At 51.5% G+C, this 9,850-nt stretch overlaps 1 long non-coding RNA gene across 2 annotated transcripts; it reads left to right on the top strand.

The window, feature by feature from the left end:
* Positions 1-813: 813 nt before the first annotated feature.
* Positions 814-7,320, top strand: LOC142295324 (uncharacterized). 2 transcript variants are annotated; one of them, XR_012751424.1, is made up of 3 exons: positions 814-897; positions 1,091-1,135; positions 1,308-1,457. It is a non-coding gene; the product is annotated as an uncharacterized LOC142295324 (long non-coding RNA). The 2 variants fall into 2 exon arrangements; XR_012751421.1 differs by lacking the exon at positions 1,308-1,457 and adding an exon at positions 7,255-7,320 and having other exon boundaries at positions 882-897.
* Positions 7,321-9,850: the final 2,530 nt, after the last annotated feature.

Raw genomic sequence — 9,850 nt, 5'->3', positions numbered from 1 at the left:
GGCCTAAATGTCCAAGCAAAATGGATGTGATTTCATGAATTCTCCCCTGAATGTTCATCAAAAGACGCCGCTGAACTGTGCGGTTTTGGTGCTTATTTTCTCTATAAGCTTCTAGATGGAGCCTGAAAAAAAGCAGGTAAAACAAAAAAATGCGCAGCGGCGCTGATCTGTCCACTATTCACAATACAAGAGGCCGCGTTCTTGGGCTCAGCAGCGCCACCTGCTGGAGCTGTGCAGAACTGTGCGCTGTCCTATAGAATTCTAAATTCCTCAGAAAACTTTCTCCTGCTCATGAATGGTGGATTTATCTCCACTAGGGTGGGTTTACATTACTCAATTAAGGCATATTTCTTGTTATGTTTTTCCAAAATCACAGCAAAGACCATTACAATAAACAAACCATAATTGCAATGTGTGTACACGCTCTAACCCTCTCTTATAATGGATTATGTTTTTTAGTGCTGAGGAGACAGAAGATATAGAAGAAACACAAGAGAAGATCACCATCATAGAGATTAGCGAGGAAAACATCAAGGAGGAAAATATCAGCGAGGATAAAATCAAGGAGGATAACATCAGGGAGGATAAAATCAAGGAGGATAACATCAGGGAGGATAAAATCAAGGAGGATAACATCAGGGAGGATAAAATCAAGGAGGATAACATCAAGGAGGATAACATCAAGGAGGAAAATATCAGGGAGGATAAAATCAAGGAGGATAAAATCAAGGAGGATAACATCAGGGAGGATAACATCAAGGAGGAAAATATCAGGGAGGATAAAATCAAGGAGGATAAAATCAAGGAGGATAACATCAGGGAAGATAACATCAAGGAGGATAACATCAAGGAAGATAACATCAAGGAGGATAACATCAAGGACAAAAACATCAGACCGTAAGTAAAGAGATCGAGAGATATACAGTATAGGCTGTATACAGATGTGGATGTGTAATGTACTGCATTTTTTATCTGTGTAAGCCCCCTTTAGTTACACTAATTGTCATAGCATTTATTAACGAAACGCTCTATATACATGGGGCTTTCTGTAAGTGTCACTGGCTCTAACAAAAGCTACATTTCCATATAGGCCAAGAGAAGTAAAGGAAGCCTGGGCGAGCACGGAGTCCATCAGGTAAGTCACTAGAACGGTCATTGCATTTATTGCTGCATTTTTTATGCTTTTCCTCCTTATTTGATGCGTTTTAGGTGCAGATGTGAAGCCGCGTTTTTAACTGTTTTTATAGTACAGAAAAGCTTTGATTCTGCAGTAAAAAAGTAACTGCAGTTTTTTCCATGCTTTTTAGGTTCCACATTGAAGCCTCTAGAGAAAAAAACACCAAAACCCCACAGTTCAGCGGCGTCTTTAGACTGACACTGGGTGAGGTTTTCATTGAATCACATCCACTTATTCTTGGACGGTTAAACAAAGCAGAATTTTGGTGCAAAAAAACAAGCAGGGTAAAACGCAGCATTTATGTTACATGTGATCACGGCCTAAATGTCCAAGCAAAGTGGATGTGATTTCATGAATTCTATGCCCGAATGTTCATCTAAACCTATACGGGCATGTAGGTCATAAGAAGCTGAATAAAATGATACCGTAATATCTGCGATCTGATGTCTTATAACAATAATAATTTTTCTTTGTATAGCGCCATCATAGTCCACAGCACTTTACATTTCAATCTTATTCCAGAGAAAGCCACGTTTGTTTAATATGTAAATAAGCTCTTAAGATCTTTGGGTTGGACACAGGGCCGTATTTGCCACTAGGCACCCGTGGTCCCGTGCCTAGGGCGGCACATTGCGGGGGGCGGCACTTTCTGGCAGCAAAAAAAAAAAATTATAATTTTTTTTTTTTTTTTTTTTACATCCCCGCCCCCCCGTCCCTCCCACTGTTACACTCGGCTGTGTTCCGGGGGGGGGGGGGGGGGGCGGAGGCGCACTTCTGCTGTCTATTTCAATACATGGCGGGCATAGTGAGCTGACTAACCCCGGAAGTTCCATGGCCTGCACTTCCGGGGTCAGAGGCGCGCGGGTGCAACATTCAGCTGACTACCCCGTGTGACACACGCCGTGGAGGAGGACGCGTCTGAAGCTGGAGCCAGCCAGAAGAGGAGCCAGCCAGAGCAGGGCGGCGGGCACCGGAGCAGGTAAGGCAGAGGCAGAGCCTAGAATGTATGGGCTCCTTACAGGTTAGTTGCTGATCGTTGCAAATTGCGATGCCTCTTTTTGTCCACTGTAATCATGCAAGGGGAGGCTGGGGGGAGAGAGGCTGAGGCTGGGGGAGGCTGGGAAGAGAGGGAGGCTGGGAAGAGAGAGAGGCTGGGGGAGGCTGGGAAGAGAGAGAGGCTGGGGTGAGGCTGGGAAGAGAGAGAGGCTGGGGTGAGGCTGGGAAGAGAGAGAGGCTGGGGGGAGGCTGGGAAGAGAGAGAGAGAGGCTGAGGCTGGGAAGAGAGAGAGGCTGGTAAGAGAGAGGCTGAGGGGAGGCTGGGAAGGGAGAGAGAGAGGCTGAGGCTGGGAAGAGAGAGAGACTGAGACTGGGGGGAGGCTGGGAAGAGAGAGAGGCTGAGGCTGGGGGAGGCTGGGAAGAGAGAGAGGCTGAGGCTGGGGGAGGCTGGGAAGAGAGAGAGGCTGGGAAGAGAAAGAGGCTGAGGCTGGGGGGAGTCTGGGAAGAGAGAGAGAGGCTGAGGCTGGGAAGACAGAGAGGCTTAAGCTGGGGGGAGGCTGGGAAGAGAGAGGCTGAGGCTGGGAAGAGAGGCTGAGGCTGGGGGGAGAGAGGCTGAGGCTGGGGGGAGAGAGAGAGGCTAAGGCTGGGGGGAGAGAGGCTGGGGGGAGAGAGAGGCTGAGGCTGGGGGGAGAGAGAGGCTGAAGCTGGGGGGGGAGGCTGGGAGTAGAGAGGCTGATTCTGGGGGAGGCTGATGCTGAGGGAGGCTGATGCTGAGGGAGGCTGATGCTGAGGGAGGCTGGGAGGTGGAGGGTGAGGCTTGGAGGAGGGAAGCTGATGCTGAGGGAGACTTGGAGGAGGGAGGGAGGAGGGAGGCTGATGCTGGGGGAGGCTGGGAGGAGGGAGGCTGATGCTGGGGGAGGCTGGGAGGAGGAAGGCTGAGGCTGGGGGAGGCTGAGGCTGGGGGAGGCTGGGAGGCTGAGGCTGGGGGAGGCTGGGAGGAGGGAGGCTGGGAGGAGGGAGGCTGGGAGGAGGGAGGCTGGGAGGGGGAAAGTGAGGCTTGGAGGAGGGAGGCTGATGCTGAGGGAGACTTGGAGGAGGGAGGGAGGAGGGAGGCTGAGGCTGGGGGAGGCTGGGAGTGGGAGGGTGAGGCTTGGAGGAGGGAAGCTGATGCTGAGGGAGACTTGGAGGAGGGAGGCTGATGCTGGGGGAGGCTGGGAGGAGGGAGGCTGATGCTGGGGGAGGCTGGGAGGAGGGAGGCTGATGCTGGGGAGGTTGGGAGGAGGGAGGCTGAGGCTAGGGGAGGCTGGGAGGAGGGAGGCTGATGCTGGGGGAGGTTGGGAGGAGGGAGGCTGAGGCTAGGGGAGGCTGGTAGGAGGGAGGCTGAAGCTGGGGGAGGTTGGGAGGAGGGAGGCTGAGGCTAGGGGAGGCTGGGAGGAGGGAGGCTGAAGCTGGGGAAGGCTGGGAGGAGGGAGGCTGAGGCTGGGGGAGGCTGGGAGGAGGGAGGCTGGGAGGAGGGAGGCTGGGAGGAGGGAGGCTGGGAGGAGGGAGGCTGGGAGGGGGAAGGTGAGGCTTGGAGGAGGGAGGCTGATGCTGGGGGAGGCTGGGAGGAGGGAGGCTGATGCTGGGAGGAGGGAGGCTGATGCTGGGAGCAGGGAGGCTGATGCTGGGGGAGGCTGGGAGGAGAGAGGCTGATTCTGGGGGAGTCTGGGAGGGGGAGGCTGATGCTGAGGGAGGCTGATGCTGAGGGAGGCTGGGAGGGGGAGGGGGAGGCTTGGAGGAGGGAAGCTGATGCTGAGGGAGACTTGGAGGAGGGAGGGAGGAGGGAGGCTGAGGCTGGGGGAGGCTGGGAGGAGGGAGGCTGAGGCTGGGGGAGGCTGATGCTGGGGGAGGCTGGGAGGAGAGAGGCTGACGCTGGGGGAGGCTGGGAGGGGGAAGGTGAGGCTTGGAGGAGGGAGGCTGATGCTGGGGGAGGCTGGGAGGAGGAAGGCTGATGCTGGGGGAGGCTGGGAGGAGGGAGGCTGATGTTGGGGGAGGCTGGGAGGAGGGAGGCTGATGCTGAGGGAGGCTGTGAGGAGAGAGGCTGATGCTGGAGGAGGCTGATGCTGGGGGAGGCTGGGAGGAGAGAGGCTGATGCTGGAGGAGGCTGATGCTGGGAGGAGAGAGGCTGATGCTGGAGGAGGCTGATGCTGGGGGAGGCTGGGAGGAGAGAGGTTGATGCTGGAGGAGGCTGATGCTGGGGGAGGCTGGGAGGAGAGAGGCTGATGCTGGAGGAGGCTGATGCTGGTGAGGCTGGGAGGAGAGAGGCTGATGCTGGAGGAGGCTGATGCTGGGAGGAGAGAGGCTGATGCTGGGGGAGGCTGGGAGGAAAGAGGCTGATGCTGGAGGAGGCTCATGCTGGGGGAGGCTGGGAGGAGAGAGGCTGATGCTGGAGGAGGCTCATGCTGCGGGACACTGGGAGGAGAGAGGCTGATGCTGGAGGAGGCTCATGCTGGGGGAGGCTGGGAGGAGAGAGGCTGATGCTGGGGGAAGCTGGGGGAGAGAGGCTGATGCTGGGGGAAGCTGGGGGAGAGAGGCTGAAGCTGGGGGAGGCTGGGGGGAGAGAGGCTGATGCTGGGGGAGGCTGGGGAGAGAGAGGCTGATGCTGGGGGAGAGGCTGCTGGTGAAGGCGGGAGAGAGCGGCTGCTGCTGGGGGAATGGGAGAGAGGGGCCAATGCTAGAGACAGAGGACAAGGGTTGAGGGATAGAGCAATGACAATATCGATGGGGGGGAGTGTAAAGGCTCAGAATAAGAGGGGGCCAGCATTGGGAGCTCATTATGGAGAAGGGGCAGCATGTCTGGGCTCAGTATGGAGTGGAACAATGTAGGGGAGTCAATATCAAGAGTGGGGTAGTGTGTGTGGGGGGGGTCTCAGCATAAGCGTTAGTGTGGTGGTCTTAGGATGAATGGGGCAGCATGGAGGTGACATTATGGAAAAGAGGAAGGCAGCATTAGGAGCTCATGGAGAGGGGCAGCATGCACGGGACACTGAGGAGGGGGCAGCATGCATGGGACATTGTGAGGAGGGGACAGCATGCATGGGACACTGTCAGGAGGGGACAGCATGCATGGGACACTGTCAGGAGGGGGCAGCATGCATGGGACACTGTCAGGAGGGGGCAGCATGCATGGGACACTGTCAGGAGGAGGCAGCATGCATGGGACACTGTCAGGAGGGGGCAGCATGCATGGGACACTGTGAGGAGGGGGCAGCATGCATGGGACACTGTGAGGAGGGGGCAGCATGCATGGGACACTGTGAGGAGGGGGCAGCATGCATGGGACCCTGTGAGGAGGGGGCAGCATGCATGGGACACTGTGAGGAGGGGGCAGCATGCATGGGACACTGAGGAGGGGGCAGCATGCATGGGACACTGTGAGGAGGGGGCAGCATGCATGGGACACTGTGAGGAGGGGGCAGCATGCATGGGACACTGTGAGGAGGGGGCAGCATGCATGGGACACTGTGAGGAGGGGGCAGCATGCATGGGACACTGTGAGGAGGGGGCAGCATGCATGGGACACTGTGAGGAGGGGGCAGCATGCATGGGACACTGTGAGGAGGGGGCAGCATGCATGGGACACTGTGAGGAGGGGGCAGCATGCATGGGACACTGTGAGGAGGGGGCAGCATGCATGGGACATTGTGAGGAGGGGGCAGCATGCATGGGGCATTGTGAGGAGGGGGCAGCATGCATGGGACACTGTGAGGAGGGGGCAGCATGCATGGGACACTGTGAGGAGGGGGCAGCATGCATGGGACACTGTGAGGAGGGGGCAGCATGCATCGGACATTGTGAGGAGGGGGCAGCATGCATGGGACACTGTGAGGAGGGGGCAGCATGCATGGGACACTGTGAGGAGGGGGCAGCATGCATGGGACACTGTGAGGAGGGGGCAGCATGCATGGGACACTGTGAGGAGGGGGCAGCATGCATGGGACACTGTGAGGAGGGGGCAGCATGCATGGGACACTGTGAGGAGGGGGCAGCATGCATGGGACACTGTGAGGAGGGGGCAGCATGCATGGGACACTGTGAGGAGGGGGCAGCATGCATTGGACACTGTGAGGAGGGGGCAGCATGCATGGGACACTGTGAGGAGGGGGCAGCATGCATGGGACATTGTGAGGAGGGGGCAGCATGCATGGGACATTGTGAGGAGGGGGCAGCATGCATGGGACACTGAGGAGGGGGCAGCATGATGTGAGGTCAATGTGCAGATCATATTTCATAATTGAGGAAGGTGTGGTGGGTATAATTTATAAGGGAGGGTAGTGTGTAGTTTATTAGGGGCAGTGTGACAGTCACAGTATTTAAGTGGGGACGGTGGGAATATTTTATACTCATGCTATGTTTTGATGTGCCCGTGGTGATTCCCATTGGGGGGGGGGTTAGTGCCCTTCGTTTCTCATTGATACTTTTTCAAGTGTTTTACAGAGTAGATCTGCCTTAAACAGATGTCGTGTGCGAAAACTCAGTTTTACGTTGTCAATAAGGGGCGCGACCACTTAAAGTGCCTAGGGCAGCACGAAGGCAAAATACAGCCCTGGTTGGACACAGATCTCCCAGAGAATCTACCTGCAGAGCTTAATTTAAATAAAATGGGGTGTTACTGGTGTGAGACATGTAATGACTGAAAATCTGCTTTCCTAAGATACATGTCTCACACTGGTAGCTCCTCCTTTTATTGAAAATAAGCTCTGGATAGAGATCTGTGTCCAGCCCATAGATATTAACAGCTTATTGACATATTAAGAGAAATGTGGACTTCTCTGGAATAAGACATTGGATCGCAGATATCAAGGTATAATTTTTTTCAGCTTCCTATGATGTACTTGCCCATATAGATGACTTAGGAGGTTTGATTCAACTGATAATTTCCCTTTAACTCATTGCATCTATTTAGGAGACACACCATATAGATGATATTTTCTGATATTTTAAGTATCTGTGTTTCAAATCACTGTATATATTGTTGTCATATACTTATCAGAATGATAATGTGAAGTGTCTAAATGTCAATTTGTCTGGATTTTTTTTAAGACACAAATGTAAATGGTGGATACCTAAATGCTTGAGGAGAAAGAACAGGAGCAACATCAGAAACATGTAAGTATTTTAACCCCTTTTCCCAGAGGATGTGTCCTTATGTCCTAACTGCTTTCTTCCAGATGCAAAATTATGCAATGGTTTTTCCCAGTAGTTACAAGGCCGAAGATCTGTCCTCATGCAGCAAAATGTGAAAGTGCTATTTATACAATGAGTTATTACCATAATTTTCATTCGATATACTGTATGAGCCCTCACATTGTACTCCTAAATACAGTATGAGCCCCTACATAGCTCATCTATAGAGTATGAGCCCCCACACAGTGTCCTATATACATTATGAACCCCCACATAGACTGCCATATACAGTATGAGCCCCCAAATACCTCTACTAGATAGAGGATGAGCCCCAATATAGCCCCAACATAGCCCTCCTATATACTGTATGAGTACCCACATAGCTCTTCAATCTACAATTACACATGCTATATATATATATATATATATATATATACAGTTAGGTCCAGAAATATTTGGACAGTGACACAATTTTCGCGAGTTGGGCTCTGCATGCCACCACATTGGATTTGAAATGAAACCTCTACAACAGAATTCAAGTGCAGATTGTAACGTTTAATTTGAAGGTTTGAACAAAAATATCTGATAGAAATTGTAGGAATTGTACACATTTCTTTACAAACACTCCACATTTTAGGAGGTCAAAAGTAATTGGACAAATAAACCAAACCCCAAAAAAAATTTTTATTTTCAATATTTTGTTGCGAATCCTTTGGAGGCAATCACTGCCTTAAGTCTGGAACCCATGGACATCACCAAACGCTGGGTTTCCTCCTTCTTAATGCTTTGCCAGGCCTTTACAGCCGCAGCCTTCAGGTCTTGCTTGTTTGTGGGTCTTTCTGTCTTAAGTCTGGATTTGAGCAAGTGAAATGCATGCTCAATTGGGTTAAGATCTGGTGATTGACTTGGCCATTGCAGAATGTTCCACTTTTTTGCACTCATCAACTCCTGGGTAGCTTTGGCTGTATGCTTGGGGTCATTGTCCATCTGTACTATGAAGCGCCGTCCGATCAACTTTGCAGCATTTGGCTGAATCTGGGCTGAAAGTATATCCTGGTACACTTCAGAATTCATCCGGCTACTCTTGTCTGCTGTTATGTCATCAATAAACACAAGTGACCCAGTGCCATTGAAAGCCATGCATGCCCATGCCATCACGTTGCCTCCACCATGTTTTACAGAGGATGTGGTGTGCCTTGGATCATGTGCCGTTCCCTTTCTTCTCCAAACTTTTTTCTTCCCATCATTCTGGTACAGGTTGATCTTGGTCTCATCTGTCCATAGAATACTTTTCCAGAACTGAGCTGGCTTCATGAGGTGTATTTCAGCAAATTTAACTCTGGCCTGTCTATTTTTGGAATTGATGAATGGTTTGCATCTAGATGTGAACCCTTTGTATTTACTTTCATGGAGTCTTCTCTTTACTGTTGACTTAGAGACAGATACACCTACTTCACTGAGAGTGTTCTGGACTTCAGTTGATGTTGTGAACAGGTTCTTCTTCACCAAAGAAAGTATGCGGCGATCATCCACCACTGTTGTCATCCGTGGACGCCCAGGCCTTTTTGAGTTCCCAAGCTCAGCAGTGAATTCCTTTTTTCTCAGAATGTACCCGACTGTTGATTTTGCTACTCCAAGCATGTCTGCTATCTCTCTGATGGATTTTTTCTTTTTTTTCAGCCTCAGGATGTTCTGCTTCACCTCAATTGAGAGTTCCTTAGACCGCATGTTGTCTGGTCACAGCAACAGCTTCCAAATGCAAAACCACACACCTGTAATCAACCCCAGACCTTTTAACTACTTCATTGATTACAGGTTAACGAGGGAGACACCTTCAGAGTTAATTGCAGCCCTTAGAGTCCCTTGTCCAATTACTTTTGGTCCCTTGAAAAAGAGGAGGCTATGCATTACAGAGGTATGATTCCTAAACCCTTTCTCCGATTTGGATGTGAAAACTCTCATATTGCAGCTGGGAGTGTGCACTTTCAGCCCATATTCTATATATAATTGTATTTCTGAACATGTTTTTGTAAACAGCTAAAATAACAAAACTTGTGTCACTGTCCAAATATTTCTGCACCTAACTGTATATATTATATATATATAAGGAAAACATATACTCACCTTGCTCCCGTTTCCCCACTGCTGAGCTCTGCTTTGGTCTCCGGTGCACTGACTCTCTGCACAGCCGGCACAATGATGTGATGTCATCGCCTCTGCTGTCTCAATTGCACTTGGTGATTGGTGGAAGAAGGAGCCGTTGGCTTTGTCCTCCAATGTATTCAGCACTGTCTGCATCCTGGGAATGAAGAGAGCGGTGACACTGGGACGCCGGCGGCGGAGGGAATGGTGCCGGCCGCACTTTTCCCAGGTCTGATCTATATCATGTGGCGACTGGCGACGTATATGAGACACGTCAGACATTCTCCTCATTGTCTGTGTGGCTATAGGACTAGGATTTGTTCCTCATTATTATTTTACTTACTATTTACTTGTTATATTTTCTTCTATT

The sequence above is a fragment of the Anomaloglossus baeobatrachus genome, chromosome 1 (genome assembly GCF_048569485.1).
Source record: "Anomaloglossus baeobatrachus isolate aAnoBae1 chromosome 1, aAnoBae1.hap1, whole genome shotgun sequence".
NCBI lineage: Eukaryota > Metazoa > Chordata > Amphibia > Anura > Aromobatidae > Anomaloglossus > Anomaloglossus baeobatrachus.
The sequence above is the reverse complement of the archived record's forward strand: the minus strand, read 5'-3'. Positions and strand labels throughout refer to the sequence as shown.